Source organism: Cydia pomonella, chromosome 9 (assembly GCF_033807575.1).
Source record: "Cydia pomonella isolate Wapato2018A chromosome 9, ilCydPomo1, whole genome shotgun sequence".
Taxonomy (NCBI): domain Eukaryota; kingdom Metazoa; phylum Arthropoda; class Insecta; order Lepidoptera; family Tortricidae; genus Cydia; species Cydia pomonella.
In genome coordinates, this window is record NC_084711.1 from 3296374 (window position 1) to 3320739 (window position 24366).

Below are 24366 nucleotides of genomic sequence, written 5' to 3' on the forward strand. Positions count from 1 at the left end.
ATGACCTAAATATTTGATTTCTGTTAAACCGAATTTGCATTTATTTTTATTTAACTTTAAATTGATTTCCCGGCACCTGTTGAACACCTTTTTCAGCCGGTCGTCGTGCTCTTCTTTAGTACGGCCGTGGATAAGTAAATCATCTATAAATAGGCATACTCCGGGAATGTCATCAAAGTTTTCAAACATTCGCTTATGAAAAACCTCTGAAGCGGACGTAATTCCGAACGGTAACCTTAAAAACTTATACCTACCGAAACATGTGTTGAACGTGCAAAGATCCGTACTTTCTTTGTGCAAACGTAACTGCCAAAATCCCTGTTTTGCGTCCAACGTACTATAATATTTTGATCCCAATAAATTTACAGTAATTTCATCCAAGGTCGGCAGCTTGAAATGTTCCCTTTTAATGGCCTGATTTAAGTCACGTGGGTCTAGACAAAGACGTAAGTCACCGTTAGATTTTCGCGCTACGGTCATACTGTTGACCCAGTCGGTAGGGCCTTCCACTTTTGCAATTATGCCTTCATCTACCATGTTATCTAATTTTTCCTTGATATTATCCTTTAAGGCTACCGGCATCTTTCTCGGAGCGTGAACTACGGGTCTAACACTACTATCAATTTCTATCTTGTACTCACCCGGCATACATCCTAATCCCTCAAAAACGTCGTTGTACTCGCGAAATATATAATCATAATCCTGTGATTCCCGTGTGACGCTAATGTTCTTTATTAACTTAACTACCTTAAGTTCACAACACGAGTCGCGGCCTAACACCGGTGCTGACGGTACATCCGCTATCACGAACTCCAGTATGTAATAATTATTTTTGTACTGTACTTTCAAATGACACGCGCCTAGTACGATGATGTCGTTATCTGAGTAACTCTTATACTTTGTACTCGTCTTAGTTAAATCTTGTTCTGCTAAACCAACCTGGCTTAAATATCTTACCGGCAAAACATTGGCATCGGCCCCGGTATCCAGTTTAAATTTAATAGTAACCTCTGCTCCAAAAGTTAAATCTATAGACCAATGACTACGCGAATTACTAAGACAATAGATTACCTGATCGATAGGCTCCACTGAGGGCTCCACAGCTTCTACGTTATACACCGTGCACATGCGTGAGAAATGATCATAGTTATTGCAACTCAAACACATTTTTCCTAAAGCCGGACACTTCATGTACACACCGTGAGCTAGCCCGCACTTTAGACACTGCACTTCAGATCTAATTCCACCATAGGGTCCCATTTGTTGATGTTGGTGTCTTATTTCTCGCGATGAAGCAGTTGTTTGCGCAGGAGTGGCGCTGCGGCGCGGCGGCGCGGGGCGCGGGGCCGGTTGCGACCAGCCGCGGCCTCTGCCCCTCGGCGCGCCTCGCGCTCGATACCCTCCACGTCTTGATATCCAATTCACCTGACCGTACGGGCTACCCTCATTCTCTAGCATAACCCGGGCTTGACTATTACTCGCAGTAATATTATAAGTATAAGCTTCATGTTCACAGGACTCTTTCTTGATTGCCCCCGCCTGCAACTTCGATATTTGTGCAATATTACATATTTCCAAGGACTTTTTTAGAGTTAAGTCCGGTTCTCGCAATAAACGCTCCCTCAGCGCGTTCTCCTGTATTCCACATATGAGGCGATCCCTTATCAAATCATCTATTAGCTCTTTAAACTCGCAAGCGCTTGCTAGTTTTTTCAGCTCGAATGCGTACTGCTCAATTGATTCGCTTTGTTTTTGGCACCGAGTAAAGAATTTGTGCCTTTCGATCGTAATATTTTTTTTCGGTGAGAAAAAAGATTCGAACTTGTCCAATAAATCCTTAACACTAGCAAATGTACCTTCAAATTGGGCATGTACCTCGCGACACTGCTCACCAATCACATGCAACAATATACTCATCTGCACCTGAGCACTTTTTTTAGATAATTCACACGCCTCATAATAAACTTGGAATGATTTTCTCCATTTTTCCCATTCCTTGGAGAGGTTCCCCGATGTGACATTCTCTAAATTATTTGTAAAACTAAATGGCAATGGCGGCGGCAACACAGCTTCCATTACGGCACCAGCACTTTTCGATCTTGTAATTTAAATGTCTACAAAATCACAGTAATCACTACAATTCCCGAGTTTTCAACACCCGCGTTAACTAATGTACACATTTATATTTCTACAAAAGGTTCAATTCGGCTGCGCCATGTTAAAGTACTTGGGAAGCGACAATCAAACACCAGTTTCAGATCAAGACTAATCCTCATTTATTATATGCTTACCCACAACATGCATGAATATACATTTACCAAAGTACCTACACTCTGAGCATGGCCCGGTATGCTTTTGGCCGGATTTTTTGTTGTATTGCCTTCCAAAATGACGGTTGGACCGTGTAATAATTTCCCCGGCCATTAATAAGTTTTTGAAGTCTGCAAGATTCAACTATATGTCTATTTTAAAACTCTCCATAATGAAGTAGTAGCATTTCAAATTACTCGACCAAATAACGTAATGGCATAACTAAAAGCGAAATGAACATTCATTACGTTCAAAACCGTAAAAATTCATCCAACATGGCTATTATATGACTTAATATTACACTGGTTACATCCTGGTTGCACTTTCATCAATATCTAAGTCAGTAAGTCATACTCAACAACTTTTTATTATCTTTAAAAAAAATGGCGAAAAACTTGTGCGCTAATCGATTTTTTCACGTCTTGAATGAGTCATCTGCTATTACTATTTGAAATTCAACCTTATTAATTAGAAATTAGAGTTGTGATTATAAACGGTAACCTTTTTTACTTGATACACTTTTCTTTTGTGTCAATGAACAACCAAAACGTAATGAACGTTGATTTTGGTATATTTCTTGATGTTAGAGGTTCATTATACATTGGACAATACGACCAACTTAAAAGACCTGCGTTTTAAAATGTTATAAAGGACAACACAGATCTCACTCAATTGGTTGTTACTGTACTACAAAGAACTGTTTCAAGTGATTATCTTCATGCAAAGGGTATAGCGTTCCAGCGTTTTTGTCAATTTTAACTTTAAAGGATTAGGAATAGGGTCGCTTTTCCAACTGTTCTATTTATCAAGATAGGAAGTTTTTTGCGCTAGGTCAGTTTTAACCAATAGTAGTTGTAACAATAGTAATTAGGGTGCTGTGCGAAAAATTGGCAGGTTTGCCTTTGAAGAGCCGTTACTCGTAACAGTTTAGAAGAAACGGTAATTCTGTTTAATTCCGTATTTTGCAATGTTGGTTTTTATGGAACTGTTACAAAAGTAATTTAGGTATATCATTTATTTCATTGCTTTTATGCTAAGTTTACCATATCTATAATTTAAATATTACATGTCAAGCATATTATAATAAAAATATATTATTAAAATACAAAAATCTCACAATGAATACTAAACTAAATCTAACTACAATTAAAATAACTAAAGCTAAAAATTAAAAATACCTATTAAAATGTTGCGCCCTTGGTAGGGTGCCCATCACGCAGGCAGCGTTCCTGTGCTGGATTGCGATTGCAAAAGGGTTGTTTCCATCTATCCCAATAAATTCTTTTGGATTATAAGAACATGTTAAACTACTTTTAGGGGACCTGTAATGACCATATTTTTGTAAATATTGAATTTAAAATATCTTTTGGCACACGTCACGTGACCAAACTCTATATTAAACATACCTACTATAATAAAAGCTACATTTATTTCATATGCTCCACGTTTCACACGTCGAAAATATTTTACCTCAGGCTTAGTCCCAAAGGAAATCTCCTCCAGGTCCAAAGGGAAATTGCTTCAAATTTTCGTCGTTGCTAGAAAACTGCGAGTGTTTTTAGTATTTTACGAGCCTATAATCGCGGGTTTGTTCGCGTAATGTTAACGGCACCAATCGTGGGACAATTGGGTACTTGACACATGTTAAATATTATAACACAATTTAAATGAGAGAAAATGAGCTATCCTTTATAAAAAAGTGGAATTTAAAAAATTATATTGTGATTATAAAAAAATACAAGGCTCCAAAAAAAATTTTTTTTTGTCTTTCAAAAATAGAAAAGAAAATGGTACCATTCGATTCCTTACATTTTATTGAAAAATAAACTGTATGACAACTATACACAAACGCAATATTTCAGGGTCAAAATGGTAATTTCCTTGATCTTCCATACATTTAGGACAGACTTATATGATGTGACGTCACATCACCTTATCTTTTTGCTAGAGGCGTTTCAATCGTCGAGTGCGTTTGTGTTGCTTAAATGCCATGAGTCCTATATAGACATTTGACCCTCAGGAAAATCAAGATCGTTGGAAATTATTTACAAAAAACAGTCAAGTAGCCAATTAAGAAATAATTTGGAGTCGGAGAAAAGATTTTTGATATTTCACCGACACCTGTAAAATTTCTACCGCTTTATGCGTTAAAAGTTAAATCTCCTGATTCGTCCTTTATGCAATGTATTCAATGAAAGTTTTACAAGAGAAGAGAAGTGGTATCTTGAGCGTTGCGAGGGTTTCAAGGCACGAGGGTTAATCAAACTTTGCCTCCGAGTGAAACACGACATTTTCACCACACCAACGCCAGGAAAATATTAACTATGAAATACCAAAAAAAACCAAATCAAATCCAAATGAACGTAATTAAATATTTATCATCCAAAGTCATCATTTAAAAGTCAATTCTACAAGTTACCTTAAGGAAACGACTCAAAATTTGCATCTGATTACTTTGCCCCACATGTGGATAAAATGCAACTTTCTCATTAGTTTTTGAACAATCAAGAGGGCCTTTACCAGTTGGTGTTGTGAAAAACTATGTTTTTGTCTCCAGTCATGGGATGTATGGCACCATTAATTATCAAACTGACAAATATCAATGAAAAATAAAAACTTAAGATAAAGTTAACAAAGAATAGTCAAGATCCAGTCCTATTACCGAAAACTTGTTCAGTTCCATTACATTGAAGTAGGTAATGAGAGAAAAGACAGCAATTAAAACTTTGTCATTGTATGCGGGTAGCTAAGTAATTTTAATGAACGTATGAATGTTTAGAATAGCGTTTATACCAGCATACTTTTATTAAATATATAACTCTATTATAACATTTGATATTTACCAGTCGCTTTTCGGTGATGGAAGCATCGTGAGGAAACCCGGACTAATCCCAATAAGGCTTAGTTTACCCTCTGGGTTGGAAGGTCAGATGGCATTTGATTTTGTAAAAACGAATGCCTATGCCTATGCTTGGGATTAGTTGGCAAGCGAACCCCAGGCACCCATAGCCGTGGCAAAATGCCGGGACAACGCGAGGAAGATGATGTGTAAATGACTCCACTGATATGGGGTATAAGTTTCATACAAATTCTATAGAACTTGTTCCTTTTCCTGCGCTGAACTTACCCCATGCCATAGGGCCAAAACGGGGCGAGGGCGAGGCGGCAGATATATACACGAACTTTAGTTCCCACTACAAATGCAATTTTGATTTGTCACAAAAAAAAGGTTTAGAATAAAATGGAATGGGAAACCTTTTTATAGGCTTCTGGGCGGGTAGAGATTATAATTTGTTTTGATAAGCTAATAGACATATAGCGATATATGAGACTTAGGAATTGTAAGGTAAGGTTTGCTCCTATTCATAGCTTAAGTACTAAAGTACAAGCGAAGTCCTTAAGATTAGAAATTATGGGCTGTTTTTTATTCAATATTGTTAACATATATGAAAGAAAAAATCATAAACAGTACTTGTTACGAGTACAATTGACAATAATTCCATAAGTACTCAATATTTTATACTTATTTGGATCAAACGTAAACAGAAAATGGGCCACGAAAAACTGAATAAAAAGCTAATTAATGAACACATTTATTGTTATGGTTCAGGTTAATGATCAGATCCTTTATTCGGAAAGATCTCGAACAAAACATGACGTACCTAAATCCGAATTGATACAATACCAATTACCTCACAGTACTCGTAAAACAATAATAAAACTCCACTGAAATGCCTCGACACGCCATATTGGAACGCAGCCAACATGTTGGATTTTAATGCACTCCTCATCCAATATAAATTGATCTGCATTGCTCTTAACAACCCCCATTTCCTGACATAATTTCTCGTATCACGGGCAACGAGGGAGCTCGTTTCAAAATGGCTGTATATCAAGTTCTAATTTCAAATAGTGTATTCGAAAATGAAAGAGCGGCAGATGACCATGTAATATAATCAAATTTCAGACATATCAGGAAGGTGTTAAGATTGAATTTGCATTGTAAAAATTTGGTGAGTTATTGGGTTTTAGTTTCGAGGGTTTTGACGTGTTACCGGTGATTCCAAATAATTGAAACTGGCAAGTTTGTAGCGAAAGACTATAAAGTTAGAAACAAATGGCTTTTTAAAGATTTGTTAGCCATAGACAATGTAGAGTAGTTTCCGTGTTTAATATAAGCTTCATATTTACCTGCCAACTATGCCGGCATAGGTACTGAATCGTAAAGAGGTCTCACACAATAACACATGAAATATATACATAGATAGAGTTCCTCCAAACTTAGAATATTATTTTGTTCTTAATTACATATACACGTAAAGGATAAGTTAATAAACTAGGGTCCGAATCTAGCTGAAAAAAGCTAATGGTAGTTAAGCGTGCACGTTTAGAATAGTTTATCAAACAATTTAATCAATCTTAGTAAGCCAGTTAAACTGCATTGTAATGGAAATATTATTATAATTTATTCAAAACCTTGGCAAATAAAGCCTTACAGTTCGTTTTACTAGACATTGCCAAAGAGCAGTACACTTTACGTATAGAGAATTTGCGAACGTACACTAACAAAATAAATTACAAATAGTTGACTAATCTATTCATTCACGGATAAAGACCAATTTAGTAATAAAAAGCGGCCAAGTGCGAGTCGGACTCGCGCATGAAGGGTTCCGTACAATTTAAGACGTATTAAAAAAAATCTTCTTACTAGATCTTGTTCAACATTTTACCACTTTGGACACACATTTTACCACTTTGGAAGTGTCTCTCGCGCAAACTATTCAGTTTAGAAAAAAATGATATTAGGAACCTAACTATCATTTTTGAAGACCTATCCATACATACCTTACACGTATATGTTTGATGAAAAAATTTTTTTTTAAATTTTATGACGTATTAAAAAAAAAACTACTCACTAGATCTCGTTCAAAACAATTTTCGGTGGAAGTTTGCATGGTAATGTATATCATATATTTTTTTTAGATTTTTCATTCTGTTATTTTAGAAGTTACAGGGGGGGGGACACACTTTTTTTCACTTTGGAAGGTTCTCTCGCGCAAACTATTCAGTTTAGAAAAAAATGATATTAGAAACATTAATATCATTTTTGAAGACCTATCCATAGATACCCCACACGTATGGGTATGATGAAAAAAAATTTTTTTTTTTAATTTCATGGCGTATTAAAAAAAACTACTTACTAGATCTGGTTCAAACCAATTTTCGGTGGAAGTTTACATGGCAATGTATATCATATATTTTTTTTAGATTTTTCATTCTGTTATTTTAGAAGTTACGGGGGGGGGGGGACACACTTTTTTTCACTTTGGAAGGTTCTCTCGCGCAAACTATTCAGTTTAGAAAAAAATGATATTAGAAACATTAATATCATTTTTGAAGACCTATCCATAGATACCCCACACGTATGGGTATGATGAAAATTTTTTTTTTTTTTTAATTTCATGACGTATTAAAAAAAAACTACTTACTAGATCTCGTTCAAACCAATTTTCGGTGGAAGTTTACATGGCAATGTATATCATATATTTTTTTTAGATTTTTCATTCTGTTATTTTAGAAGTTACGGGGGGGGGACACACATTTTACCACTTTGGAAGTGTCTCTCGCGCAAACTATTCATTTTAGAAAAAAATGATATTAGAAACCTCAATATCATTTTTGAAGACCTATCCATAGATACCCCACACGTATGGGTTTGATGAAAAAAGATTTTTTGAGTTTCAGTTCTAAGTATGGGGAACCCCCAAAATTTATTGTTTTTTTTCTATTTTTGTGTAAACATCCTAATGCGGTTCATAGAATACATCTACTTACCAAGTTTGAACAGTACAGCTCTTATAGTTTCGGAAAAAAGTGGCTGTGACAGAATCGGACAGACAGACGGACATGACGAATCTATAAGGGTTCCGTTTTTTGCCATTTGGCTACGGAACCCTAAAAATTGGAGATAAGTATATCTTGCCCAAAAATACGTTGACAAAAGCTAACTTACACATAAAGCATATGTTGTTGAAAATTTTTACAAAGATTTACGTCTGTGTATCAAAGTCAAAGAAGATTATTTTGAAAGACACTTAATACGTTTTGTTTCAGATAATTTTAACTTTTAAGGGGCCCGCGGTTTTCATCGATTTTTGGAGAGTTTTGAGTCGTTACTCCTTCATTTGCACTACAGATAGAATTATAAGACAAACGGCTTTCGGTTCTTTAATCTTTTATATCCATTTTTGTCTGCCGGATTTTGAAAGAAATTAATAGGTACTTATTTTTTTAAGATTTTTATATACATTGTCTAAACAAACACTATTTTCGTAACTAGATTGCTATGAAGGATCTTACATATATCAGATCTACATATTTGGGTTCGTCTTTGACGTCTCTAAAAATTTGTCAGAGAGTTTAATTTTAAATTAATTAACAAAAAAGTTATGGCCAGAAAACCAGTTTTTTGGTCTAAAATTCTTCAACTTTGATGCCAAATATCTCGAAGATAATGAACTTTAAAGTAAATATGGGATACTATATTGCTTACAGCCGTTGCTGTTAATATGATTAGCTACTAAAAACATTAGAAAACTCAGGGATTCAGATCGAAGGTCATTGGCGTTAGGGACCCCCTTAATGACATTTTGTAAAGGGTAATGATGATTTGAGACAAAATACATAGAACTAAAAATAAAAGTTAGTACGATGTGCCGTTGGAAAGATTCCAAATTGCGAAATTTTGTCATTGAATTTTTTTGAAAACCTCGCATATTTCTGTCGTGGTAATAGAAATTGACCGTTTCCAAAATTAAAGTTTCCTTAATGTCTAATTAAATTTTCCTGATATTTCTAAGATGTTTTTCCAACTTTTTTTAAACTTTCCACGACTTGCGCATCTGTATTTGTAAGTTATAGCTGGTCAAAACAACTTTGTCCGTAGAAAAAGGCGTGAATTTCAAATTTTCCATGGGACGATAATCCTTCGCGCCTACATTTTTTAAATTTGCCGCTTTTTTCTACTGACGGAAATGGCTTGACACTATAGTGAAACAAAGAAGCGGAACCGTAAACCTGTATAAACATTTATAATTGACATAAGTGTGGTCGAATTTCTTTTCTTCTCAAATAGAACGGAAAAGTGTCGTAAGCTTCAGCAAATAGATTTCCCAACTCCCGTATCATTTGGGCCAAAGAAATTTATGTCAGAGTCTCTTAGTCGAACCTATTTTAAAATGTTTATGATGAGCGACTGTCCAAATAACGTTCAACTAAATGCGTATACGATATGTAGGTGTGTGTGTAAACAAATAACCTATGTATGTGTGGGAGTCTAACGGTTGTGCGCGCAAAAGGAAATTTTATAATTGTAATTGAATTGTGTTTACATGTCTGCTGTGTTGGTTTAGAGAATTAACAGTCTTTTGTTATACCTATTCATGGTTTGTTTACACGAAACACTAAAAGAACACACTAAGTATAAAATAGTGAGAACATTTCAACGCGTTGTTTTCAAAAAGTTACTTTTCACTTCTGTTTGAAAACAAAAATCGCCACAAACGGCCCGATTCGAAGAATGAGATACGATAACGATAAGTTCTGGTTTAGATATCGTTTGTATGTCGTATAATTGACAGAAGCAGCTCGATTCGGGCAACAAATGTCACTTTGACGTTAGAAAAATCGTAGATAGATCTCATTGGGATCACAGCGGATTAATCTTGACATGTCGTTTAGTTGTCGGATCTTTTAAAGATCTTAAACGTGTCTTAATCATTCTTCAAATCGGGCCGAAATTATGTTAAGTAATTAGGTAATTACACAGGTTTATGAAGCCTGTGTATCTTTGTTATAGCCTTTACAAACGTCAACGATAGTCGCATGTGATTTGTAATACATTGCGGCATTTGTCCGATCGATTGAATTCGTTCCTCCTACTTAGCTAGCAATTGAAACCGTAGAAGCCTTTAACCAACTCAGTCTAAGCTTTATATATATATTTCAGGGTCCGTCAGGGATTCTCAAATTTTTTTTCGCCGAAGTTGGCGCGTCATGTAAAGGCTGATATAGACAAGAAGATATTTTTACCGCATCCGATCCATTACATAACAATACGCAATTCGCGAACTAACCCGTAGCCATAGAACAGGTCTCATCTAGGCTGCGTTGCCTCACCACTTACCTAACTTGGCGTACCAAGTTCAACTAACGTTTGATGGAATTCATTATAAGTCTGGTCTGGTGTAAAGTGGTTTCTAGACGTTAGATCAAATGTAACACGGGAATGTTTTTATTTTTGTAGATTAATGTACTTCTGTCTAATAATAGTAATAATATAATTTTTGAAACCAAGTGTCAACTGTCAGATCTTTAATAGTTACATACGTACGCGGAAGTTCGAACGATATGCACAGGTGAATGATGTGGAATATGTCAAACTGGGATTAAATTGACATAGATGTGATGTTCAAACCGGTTAAATTAAAAAAAGAACCCCAACAACACGCAAACGAATGAACCGGTTCTGATAAAACATCGCTAGAAAAGATGCTTTCATATAAAAAACCGCATCAAAATCGGTTTACCCGTTTAAGAGCTATATAGCATAGCTGTTAGACTAATAATAAAAAAAAAATAAGGGGACATCTTATGGACATCATCAACCTGTCCCCAAACTCAGCAAAACTTGTACTATGGGTACTAGGCGACGATATACTGTATACATATCATAGATAAATACATACTAAAATACACAACACCCTTCTTTTGGATCGGGGGTTAAAAGGTACTTTAAGCATAGTTTTTTTTCTACAACCGTGCAATTTGCTTATCCTTTTGCACACTCGTGAAATTGCAATGTCTTTCACTTTACGATCCTAACCCTCTATTCCCCTAAGGTATAGTGGTAGTGAAATATTCACCTATAAAACTGAAAACGTTTTATCTCCTTTACAACCATCACTTCACTGTAAATGTCATTCACTCAAGAGATAAATGTTTTATAATAAACTCTTTAGTATTTCTATTACAAAACCTTTGGCGGTATTTGCAAAAGTCATTTATTTTGTTGTTCGTATCAATTTATTTGTTGCCAACATGCACTGTTTAATAGTACATTGTGCAAAAAGGGGGGTAAGTGAAATTTTGGACTCGAGGATGGTAATTAAGAATTAGAGACCCGAGTTTGCAATATTCTTACCCGCTTGTTGTGAAAAACATTGTGTGATTACACACAATGTTTTTCATTACACTTGCGGAGAAAAAACTAAATTTTAAGCGAAATAATTCTTAAATACGGTGACATCTTATTCTTAAATACGGTGTCCGTCCTAACAGGTGAGGCATCGAAGGCACAGACCTATTAGTATTCGGCATTCATCCACGATTGAACATTATGTAAAAATATTTTAAACGGCTGTTAAATTAATCAAATAATATAATTTTAAACATAAACAAAAATATTAAATTATAAACGTCAGTATTTGAAAAGTAAAACTCATTTATGCCAATTGGTTTACATGAATAAGTGACATAATTTAAAACAAAGCCATAACTCCCGCGGGAACAATATATGCCTTTGACCTATAGTACACCTGCATGACATAAGATCTTTTTCGACCAAGTGTGATGAAAAAAAAACTGGGCTTAAAATAAAATGTGACGATCGCTGCCGCATTACTACTGCAATTTTGATGGCCATTCCGTAGCACATTTTATACAGGCATGGACAATAAAGACGCCACAACAATTAGCTGCAGTTGACATCCGAATTTCACCTTCTCATTCACCTGTAAGGCCTTACATTACGTACCTATCGTACCAAAGCTAAAACCTATAATTTTAGTACATATATATACCTTCTATTTGCTCATTATATCGGTTTCCCCATAAAATGGTATTTACTACAATATTGTTACTAGGATTCGTCTTTGTTTCTATGAGATTTAAGTCACATTCAATAAGTAACGGATAATGGTCAGACCAATAAACATCGTATAGGACCCTGGCATTAGTACACAGCCAATATGCATATTCCGTGTCCACAACATGGTCTAACCAGCTTTTAGAGCCCTGCACGTCACTTTTAAAAGTAAATGTGTCACTTGACTCACCAATCAGTATATATATATATATGTATCAGTATATATGTATGAATTAGGTTTTATAATCCCAATTGTTTCATTCATACGCCGGAACAATACCCGCGCCATCAGTAGTTACGTAATCAGCCTTGGCATTGGCACCGCGCGGCGGCGTGCCAAATCTGTTCATAAGCCGGTGCCAAATACGGTGCCGGCAGGTGGAAATTTTTAGCCGGATATAGGAAAATATAATGACCGTTATTTTATGTTATTTGAAATTGGATTATTTTTTTTTACATTATAGGACATTATTACACGAATTGACTAAGTCCCACAGTAAGCTCAATAAGGCTTGTGTTGAGGGTACTTAGACAACGATATATATAATATATAATATATAAATATTTATAAATACTTAAATAGATAGAAAACACCCATGACTCAGGAACAAATATTCAGGCTCATCACACGAATAAATGCCCTTACCAGGATTTGAACCCGGGACCATCAGCTTCGTAGGCAGGGTCACTACCCGCTAGGCCAAACCGGTCGTCAATTTTGTACTTACATGTTTTAGTTTTAATTTTTAAAATGAGGTAGCGAGGTTCGTCTGACTCTTCAAGTCTTCAAGTAAAGAGTTCGCAGAAAGTTCGGCCGAATTTCACCTTCCCATACGAACAGACTTTCGTTCTCATTTTAAAACTACGTGTTGGATTGTGATCAAACTTTGCACGTATGACATGAGGTAAATCTAGTACTGTAATTGTATATAGGTAGTTCTAGTTTTTATAAACTAGAACAAAAGAAATAGAGCAAAAAAACAAGCTTAGTATGAAAACCTTAAATTTGCTATATTTTTTTATTATGGTATGTGAAGCTCTCTCTGTGCGTCGTATACCTCAATGCTGAGGGTCGTGACCTCCCTTCTGCATCACTTTCTCGCGTATGATTTCCCTCCATCTATCTCTGTCTCTGCAAAAAAAGTGCGTACGTGCAATTACAAATGCGTGGTACACAGATAGTTGCAAACCTATTTTTAAAAAACACAATATTCTACCTTTGGCGTGCATGTACAGTAAAAAAGTTTGTATCTTTGTAAAGACTCATATGGAGTATTTTAAGTTGCGCTCAGAGATTTTTAAAGGAAACCAAAGAGCTCAATATAGGACCCTTCTGTATCAGCCTCCCTGCCGTGCGGATATATATAAACGGAATGCCTACAATACTTGCATAGAAATTTTAAATAAACTACCTGATAGTATCAAGCTCTTGCACGATTTAGAATTTAAGAATGTATTGACTAAGTGGCTTCAAGAAAATTGTTTTTATTCAGTGAAGCAATATATGAATATGTCATATTAGCATATAGGGATTACAATAAGTAGATTATAAGTATATTTTAATATTTGCATGCTGTTTCGGCTGAATACTGTGACAATATTTAATGTAACACCTTGTACCTACGTATTCTTGCAAATAAACGCTTCTATTCTTCTATTCTATTCTATTCTGGCGGTGTGAAGAGTGTTGTGAAATGTGGAATCAAAAGTGGAGCGTATCTGGTCGGTCCAGCGTATTGGGCTGCGTCCACGAGGTCTTTTTCCATCTACTTTGCCGGTCACAAAGAGCTTCTCGAGATTGTCACTGTCTTTCCTCGCAATGAAATGTCTCGCAAAAATTAAATCTGAAGCTACATACACTAATTACAGGACTAGATATACCTTATCCTATTGTAAGTACAAAATTTCAGAGCAATCTAGCTAGTCGTTTTAAAATGAATCAGACATATTACTTATATTTTATATTACACAAGTGCAACAACGGTTATTTCTCAGTATTGTCATGTCAGTTGTCAACTTGTCATGCATTCGGTAATGCACAAAGACTTAATTTATTCTCAATACGTCTTTCGGGACACTAAATTTGTACGCGTAATGAATAAAACACTGTTTTTCTACATGTTTGACATATAATTATCGACTGCATTTGGGTGGTGGGAAAATATACATTAAGAAGAATATATAAAATTGACGCTTGCTTTGTTATTCAAGACGTTTTTAGTATACAGTTTAGGTATTTTAGATATGTTAGCGTAAAACTCGTCATATACTTAATATTTATTTATTTATACGTCTGACGCCAATATCTGTCTATATATTTTATAGCCGTGGCAATTTTTTTTTTTATATTACGTCGGTGGCAAACAGGCATACGGCCCGCCTGATGGTAAGCAGTATCCGTAGCCTATGTACGCCTGCAACTCCAGAGGAGCTACATGCGCGTTGCCGACCCTAAATGCCGGGACAATGCGATGAAGAAGATTATAAAATACTTAGATGGTATTTGTTCAAGGTTAACTTAACACTCTCATCCTCACTTCGCTCGGCGTCGGACCTAACTTTCGACTTACATTTTTTCAAATAATTAGGTTACAAAAGTACCTAAAGAGAGCTCGGTATAACTATTATCATCTTCCTAGCGATGTCCCTGCTTTTTGTCTTGACCCTGGGGTCCGCTTGGAAATCTAATCCACAGAACTGGCGTAGCCACTAGTTTTAATGAAAGCGACTGCCTTAAGTCTCATAGATTTTTTTATAACATTTCATCAAAACTGAAATAAATGTCATATACTAAGAAAAAGTGACCAAGGCCTCCATAGTATATGACTTTTATTTCAGTTCATAAATTATATAGTAGTATTTCTACTTGAAATAAAAACAAATTAATATAATTTAATTTGTTCTAATAGTATTTCATCCAAAGTCAAAAGGTCTTAAAAGTAAATTAATTAATATGTATAAAAAACATAGTACTTATTTGCGTCATTTTTACCATAACTATTTATCGTATTGCAATAAATCAGTGCCGCCTGCGCACGCCGATGTCTCCTCAATGAGTTTCATTCTCTCTATTTATAGACCAATTTCAGCATTTCTGTAATTCAAAACAGAACCTTGACTGAATGTAATAAAGTATAATTTTAAATGCTTATTTGTAGATAAATTTCAGCTGTATTTGTCGTAAGCGTAAGTGTCATCTATGTCACTCAAAATAGAGCCTTGGTGATGTGTAATAAAGTATAATTTTGAATGGTGTCTTTGAATTTGCTTTGTGTTTTCAAAGATTTGAGAGCTGCAACGGAATTCTGAGCGTATATAGAAGTTTGTTTACCAAGAAGGGCGTTTATAGAGACGTAAGGGAACTGCGAAAAGCAAACATTACTCACTCGGCTATTCAGTACATATTTAAAGATCAAATAACATATAAAAAAACTTAACAAGTACCTACATTACATGTTTAATTTAATTTTACACAAGAAAAAGAAAATACGTGTGTATAGACAAAATACATATAATTTATTTTATTTTAATAAGACAGGTTAACAACCTGATTGCACAATAATTTGAATTATAAATTAACTCATATTTAAGATAACTTAAATAAAACGAATATAAAATAACTTACAAAAGCTAAAACTAAAAATAAATCAAAGCTAACACAGAAAAAATTAATCATAAAAAGAACAGCCCATCTAGCAGGTCCGCCTGCGGCATGGTGCCTATTACGCGTTTCCTCGTTTCGTCGTCCAGTTTCGGCGATATGTTGCGAAATACCAATAAAATAGTGTAATATTCAAGAATGACAAATAAGTGGGCGTTTTAGTTGAAAGCATATACTCAACAATTTCAATATCCACATCAAGTCTTCGGTAGTATAGTGGTAAGTATCCCCGCCTGTCACGCGGGAGACCGGGGTTCGATTCCCCGCCGGAGAGAACTTTTTGCATTTTATTTTTATACCGGCTGGCACTGTTCAAGCTATAGTACATTAGATGTTTCTAATTTTCAAAAATAAATGTTTTTTTTTTATATTTTTTTTTCCAGTTCTATATCCAAGTATTATTAACACTTGCGCAATACGCGGACACGGGCAGATCTGGCTCTGTGAAGTTGTTGTTTATAGTCTGTAAATCAGCTTGGGAAATGTGCAGGGTATTTTAGGATGATGGCCGCGCGTTTCCATTACCAGTTAAGAGACGATACGGTTTAAAAAAAAGTGGCTGTGACATAATCGGACAGACAGACGGACATGACGAATCTATAAGGGTTCCGTTTTTTGCCATTTGGCTACGGAACCCTAAAAAACAAATAGGTGATGTAAGTAAAATCATAAAAACACTGAAATAAATACGATACCTCACATCGTACGGTCAAGAAAGAACTGGGCATAGTCCAACAAGGATCTCCACAACGGCCGGCCGTGTACTGTCTTCATCCCACAGTTCTCTGCGATGTTAAAAATCGGTCTAGCTTGTACAAAAGAAACCTTGACCCCATTTAAGTTCCCCATTTAAGATATACGGTGTGTTGTGTAAGCTTTTAATGAATAAACCAGGTCAAGAAAAGTCATGACAATTAAATTTGTATTGCGAAAAGTTTGAGCATTTTCGTTGAAGTTTTTAGTTCATCCATATCAGGTTGTAAAATATTGCAGGTGACTAAATTTACACCCTATAACATTGACATAAAGTGAGTGAAATACTTTAAACACAAAAATCTTCTGTGAATTGTATCAACTTCGCGCATCACTAACTTAGTTTATCTGATTTGACCAACTGAAAAATATTTAATATAGGATACGCCATAAAGCTGCAAAAACTTTTCCCTTCACAAACCAAATTCTACATTCCACGTTCCATTTTACAAAATGTATACAATACCAACCCATCCGTCGCAACGGCTTTAATTAATGGCTATTTGTTTCATTCGCTAGTCAGAATTTGATATACTTCTCACCTATGCATTTCATAGAACAAACGGAAACAAGTGATAAACAAGTCAGTATGTAATCTCTTGATTATTCGTAAACCTTATTATATGAGCCATAAGGTTCACCTATGGCTAAGAGTATTCCTATTAAAATGGGCACAGTTAACTGAGATATCATCGACTTTATTCCAACAAGTTAAGGCCCACGAATGATATTGTTACTTGTCAGTATTTATCGCTAGCTTCCGTTCGTATTGTTCAGCTTTGGCAAGCTTCCATGCTGCAGTTGCAATATGATGTCACTGTTGTTTAGGTTTTAATGTTGTTGACGTTCCGAGGAACAGACATTTGAGATTCGCAGAAGATATGTCAAGTCAGTCTATTTAACCGATTTTAAAAAGAGATTTCTCCTTTTGTCGGTATATGGTTTGATTATTTTAATATTTAGAGAATCCTAATTACTGATTTTAGTGATTTTATACCAATATAATCCACTAAAATGAACTACCTATGTACGTCTATAAACTATGGCTTTTAGAACTCCGTACAAAACTTTGTTTGAGAATGAGATGCAATTGCGGCTATTTTCCCAAAAAAAAATACAATTTACTTTAGAGAGCCCAATGGAAAAGTCTTAGTCTTAGATATCCTTGAAATGGACGTCATGCTATTTCCTTAGTTTTCCTATCCCTGACCTAACAAGTAAAGGTGCTAACCATGACTTCCAGTTTGATCTTATGTGATATATCCATCCAAATTCTTTAAGATTTGATGCCATTAACTTGCTTATTTCACAAAAGTAATTAGAAAATCCAGAAAATTCTGCAAATATCAAGTTTTCTACGCCACGCGCCATCTTGGACGATAAGTACACGTGCCGAGCGTAACTTTTTAATTTACGTTCCTTTTCTCCGTGTATTTGTTTAGTGTCAGTTACTCCTAAACGAGTTTATAAATGCATTGTGTATTTTTATCAATATATGATGATGTGTTATTTAAGATAACAAAAAGAGCATTTTCAAAATTTCATGAACTCATTAGAAAACGCCCTAAAAATCCATCAAAAAGTCGTCTTCGAATGGGAACGCGCCATCTCGGTCGATCCACGTGCCGTTTTACAACTTTTTAATTTACGTTCCGTTTCTCCGTGTTTATGTTTGTGTTATTTGTCCAGTGCCACTTAAACGAGTTTATGGATCGACCGTGGAATTTAAGTTGAGGTTGAATTATATGCAGTTGCTGGCCTCGTGACCTTACTGTCGATATTAGTTTTTTTTGTACAAGTATACACGGTGTAGTGTCAGTATGGATCAAACGAGAGCCAATGACAGGACCATTAGAGTTACTGATTTGACCCCTAATACCCCTATGTATGTTCAACAAAAAATAATAGTTTCGGAGAAATAAACCAGAATATAGTTGATATTATGTTTGCCCTTTATTTTCATACACACAGATCAGAAAATAATAAATAATAATAATAATTCAGCCTATATACGTCCCAATGCTGGGCACAGGCCTCCTCTCATGTGCAAGAGGTCTCGGGCTATAGTCCCCATGCTAGCCCAATGCGGATTGGGGACTTCAAATACACCTTTGAATTTCTTCGCAGATGTGTGCAGGTTTCCTCACGATGTTTTCCTTCACCGAAAAGCTAGTGGTAAATATCAAATGACATTTCCTACATAAGTTCCGAAAAACTCATTGGTACGAGCCAGGATTTGAACCCACGACTTCCGGATTGAAAGTCGGACGTCATATCCACTCGGCCACCACCGAAAAAAAAAAATGTTATTTATTAATATTGGACTACTGAGATACTGTACGTGTATGTACTGAGACATGGATTGTTATAAGTGTGCTAATCATGTGCTAATTCAATTTTAGTACCTAATTAATTGCTAATTCACGTCCGATTAGTCATAGTAGTCCATTGAATAAAAAGTTCTAGAGTGCGTGAGTTAGTAACGTAAGATGTTTCTTCGGAAACAGGTCAAGAGTCCCTAGGTAATAAACATACTAAAACCCCGGGACACTAGGAGGAGCCCCGGAGTGGGGGAAGGGGGGGAAAGGGTCCATTTTTTCATTTTTCGCTTAAATCTCAAAAACGGTACATGTTAGACAAAAACTTTCAAGGAAAAGTTGAAAGGCCATAAAATTATCTACAAGTCGTACCTAAATCATTTTTTTCTATTCCCAGCCGTTTCTGAGTTACACGCAGTAAAAAATGATTTTGGCTCAAACAATTTCCCCATACTACATACCCATGTTTATCACATCAATCGATCAAAAAATATTTCTTTCTTCCAAAAAACTCAAATGTGCAACTTGTGACCGGTACTGATAGATTGCTCTTAATTAGGTCTATAATTGGTAAAATAAACACATTCCTCCATGGAAGCCTTTAGGAGGAATCGATTGTCAAAATATTATATTAGGGTAGTTTGAGTTACTGAACTTGATCTTTTTATTTTTTTCTTCCAAAAAACTGAAAAGTGCAACTTGTGACCGGTACAGATAGATTGCTCATAATTAGATCTATCATTGATAAAAATACCAGATTCCACCACGGAGGCGTTTACGGGGAATTGAATTTTATTAGGGTAGTTACGATACTTGAACTTTTTTTTTTTTTCTTCCAAAAAGCTCAAAAGTGCAACTTGTGACCGGTACTGATAGATTGCTCTTAATTAGGTCTATCATTGGTAAAAAAAAACACATTCCTCCATGGAAGCCTTTAGGAGGAATCGATTGTCAAAATATTATATTAGGGTAGTTACGCAACTTGACCTTTTTATTTTTTTTCTTCCAAAAAGCTCAAAAGTGCAACTTGTGACCGGTACCAATAGATTGCTCATAATTAGGTCTATCATTGATAAAAAAACCAGATTCCACCATGGAGGCGTTTAGGAGGAATTGAATTTTATTAGGGTAGTTACGATACTTGAACTTTTTTTTTTTCCTCTAGTGCCTCTCATATGACATCAATGTCCCAACATTATCCGTGTGGGGATAATGTTGGGACATTGATGGGGGGATGGCAGTCTGTAGGAAACACCCTGGAGCCCATAAAAACCGAAGATCCACCAGCACCAGAGGCCTTACTACAGACCATATTTTGCCGTTGCACTAAAGATTGTGCTAGCGGCAAATGTGGATGCCGAAAAGCAATGCTCAAATGTTCAGCGGCATGCCTTCATTGCCAAGGGAAATGCCTTAACAGCGTATCCATTCAGGAAGATGATGATGATGGTGACGGTGATGACGAAGAGCTTCACCACGAATCACCTACATCTGAGGATGAACAAATAATAGAAGAAGAACTCTTAACAGGACCGTCCCAAACCAAAAGGATGAAAAAGTAGTCATCATCATCATCATCATCATCATCATCATCATCATTATCATCGTCATTTCTTACAATCCACAACAAAAACGGAGAAAAAAACGGTCGTCTGTGGGCACCCTAAGTTGGTAAAATAAAAAGTTTTCGAATTTTTCACCTTTCATGGGATGTAGCTCGAAAACGGCTGGGAATAGAAAAAAATGATTTAGGTACAACTTGTAGATAAGTTTATGGCCTTTCAACTTTTCCTTGAAAGTTTTTCTCTAACATGTACCGTTTTTGAGATTTAAGCGAAAAATGAAAAAATGGACCCTTTCCCCCCCTCCCCCCACTCCGGGGCTCCTCCTAGCGTCCCGGGGTTTTAGTATGTTTATTACCTAGGGACTCTTGACATGTTTCCGAAGAAACATCTTACGTTACTAACTCACGCACTCTAGACCCCCCTTGGAGGGACTCATTCAATGGACTATAGCTGCCATGTTAATGGATAATTTGTCATACGTATATTACATTGTATTATTTTATTAAATAGATAAATTGTAATTTATGTCGTGTCTAGTGTGTGAGTTATTTTTATGAGGAATTAGCTTCTGCTAGTGACTTCGTCTGATGCGTGTAATTATGACAATTGATAAAATATACCCCATGTTTTACTTATTTTATAATATGAGTAGGGATTACTATGGATGTAATTGGAAACTACCTACTTATTAAATATTTCAAATCTAATAATAAATCCTTGTCTAAAAAAATCTCTAAATTTTCTCACGGAACATGTTAGACGTGTGTTAGACTCAGGCAAATTAATCATGATCACCAATTGTCCCTTCAGACACAATTAACTAATTAATATTGGACTTTATTACAAGGAGATAAGGTATACTGATCAGCTAAAGTTGTTGCAATCCACATGCCCAAAAAATGCAATACAAATTTCAGCAAAAAACATGACAATGCAAATCTTAATATATTTGGGACGCTGATTGCCTGCATTGTCAGTTTTTTTGCTTATTTTTCAAGTTCTTTGAGGTTAAAATGTCAAATTCTAATGACCTTTCGCGTCGGTTAATATTGTTAATAAATGTGTAGGATATTGAAAATGACAACAAATAGTTACTTAGGTTTCTTTTTGTTGAAAACCAGATTATAAAGCTAAACCGTTTCGACGCTAAGGAAGTATAAAGTCATCGCGAGTTTTTTGTCTAGGTACTGGTCAAATATGCTAAAGGCATATTTGAAACAGTCCATATGCCCGTCACTTTCACGCTTACATACTTGTTAGAACGTGACAGGCATGGTGACAAATGATAAAGAGCCGACCATCTTAGCCCTACAGGTAGTGATATCTATGTTTTTGGCTGGCCAGTCAGTAAGTAATTTTAGCGCACTTACTAGGTTTATATGTAAACATCATGTGTTTAGAACGTTGTTGATTGTGCTTGTAGTTTTTGACCCGTTTTTAATATATACATATATAAAGCTAGGCAAAAATATCTTAAGTTGATAAGCAGCATTTTTTCCCAATCATTTTTATTTGAAGCAACTAAGAACTTAACTTATGAACTTTTTTATCCATGAGAAAATGTAATAAACTTGTATTAATAAATGATAATAAAGCCATATTTTAGTTTTTATTATACTTATTCCCCCAGGAATTACATATATAACTCCAGGACAATGACAAATGGCAAATACTTTAACAAAGCTAATTTACTAATGGACAAATTTACTGAACAAACCTTAAGTTCCCAAGTTAATTATTCATGTCCCCAGGTGGCTTATTAAAGGTCGTTAGGCCCGTTGGCGAATATAAGGTACCTATTTAATATATTCGAGATAATCGCTTACCATCTGGCGGGACGTATGCGAGTTTGCCACCGTCGTGGTATTAAAAAAACACGGCCGTAATAACGTCCGGCGACGAACGTCACTCATTTTATTAAGGAAACTTTACAGTCACAGGAAAAGATGTGCCGCACCTCCGATCTCCGACGGCGCACGGATATCTTCTTCTTCTTAATAACCTGTCGCTGCAACAATCATCTGTCAAGATGCTGTGGCCAATGATGATGACTTAGCTATATCAAACGTAGGGGGTTCGACTTATTTGCGATTTTTGTCATAGCTGTGGTTGATATACAACAAATTGTTTTTAAATATTTTCAATAATTAATGTAAATGTATGAAAAGGCAAATTCTGTAATGTAACTCAAACGCAGTGCATCTCGCTCGCACTAATACCAGTACGACGGAGATGCATTGTGAGTTTACACTACTAGCGAATATGTCCTTGTCAAACTCGTGGTAAGGAATGTAAGGATATGGTTTTGTGTGACCTTCAAAACCGGCGAAACAATAATGCACAAGCATCAGAAGTTCGATTCATTAATGAGGCTAATTTGATAACTTATCAAGTTTTTATTAATTAATGTTGATATCATTGACCCGTGGGTCAAGTGCGTGTTTCGTGAGTTATCAATTGTAAGCGCCGTGCGCCGCCTACATTATTATATCTGATAATTTATAATTAGTCTTATCGAGCCCTCATTTCATTTCTCTTTTAAAGCCCGATCAGAAATATATGATCATTGTCAAGAGGGCGCTGTTATTCTCATGTATAGGGTGACAGCTCGGTTTAGTATGAAAAATTTAGTTCCAATGAAATTCCGCAATATGGCGCGTGATCATATAATTATTGTAGGTATATTACTGGTCAGGCTTTAATTATGTTTATTACTACATAATGTATGTTGTTGCCTGTGGTTGTTATACTTCAATCAGTGACACGGATCTAGCTGCCGCCATAAATTCAAAGTTGGAAATGAAATAATATGAAATTTGACACCAACATTCAAGTAACATCTGTATATATCTCATATACTATTAAATAGGTGCTAGTTTTCATTGCTAGAAATTACAATATAAATAAATTTGAGCGAGTATATCGTTCGTATCGTATATATATCGTTTTACTTGGGGAACCTGGGGCCCTCTCGGCAAAGTAATTCAAATAATTGTGTAAAAATTTTCGTTGTCTTGGTTTTTGTCCCCAAAAATGTGTACGGAGCTTTTTGTATGAGATGAAATTATGTTTCATGACTTTCATGTAGAAATATATGCAATGGCAATCGATTTTTTATGTTTATTTGATAGAAGACATTATAAGTGATCAGAAACAACCCAACGAAAAGAATTTTGACACAATTTACATAATAAAGTAGTAGGCACTAGTTTTTTTACGAAAGTGACTGTCAAATTAACTTTCATCCCAGAGAGGAAACTACCTAAGTTAAGGTGGGGTAAGACTTACCGGGACAAGACAAACACTTGTATGGAATCCTCATACTGTTTGTCTTGCCCCGAGCAAAATAAATTATATTCGTCTTACCCCACCATAACTTATGCCTCATTTGGATTACAAATGCTTTGTATTTACCTAAAGTTAAAAACGTTTTTTTATTTATAAAGGTCACATCATCGTGATTAGCTGATTAGAGTTGGACTAGTTTTTTCCTTTGTACACTTTTCAACCCGCTTTTTCGCACAATTGAACTGCAATTCCGTGCTAGATTTGCGGATTCGAACGGATTAGAAAGTTTAATAGTTTCACGAAACTGGCGAATTCTGTTCTGTTTCCATTTGTTTTTATTGTTTATTTCGAAAGTGTACATTTGCGAAAATCAAGTCTCTCTAACATTTTATTTTTATTTTTCATTCAGGAATTTTAGTTTTATAGGCGTACTCATAGATTCCGGAATACTTAATTATATGAAGCATAAAATGTGATGCGAGTATTTTAAATATATATATATAAGTAAATGAATAAAAATCTGTCACAATACTCACAATACATCTA

At 35.4% G+C, this 24366-nt stretch overlaps 1 protein-coding gene and 1 non-coding gene across 5 annotated transcripts in view; both read left to right on the forward strand.

Annotated features, from left to right (window-relative positions):
- Positions 1-24366, forward strand: part of LOC133521123 (uncharacterized) — a 614754-nt gene that overhangs the window by 47552 nt on the left and 542836 nt on the right. The window lies entirely within an intron of this gene.
- Positions 16099-16170, forward strand: Trnad-guc (transfer RNA aspartic acid (anticodon GUC)). Its single transcript has one exon. It is a non-coding gene; the product is annotated as a tRNA-Asp (tRNA).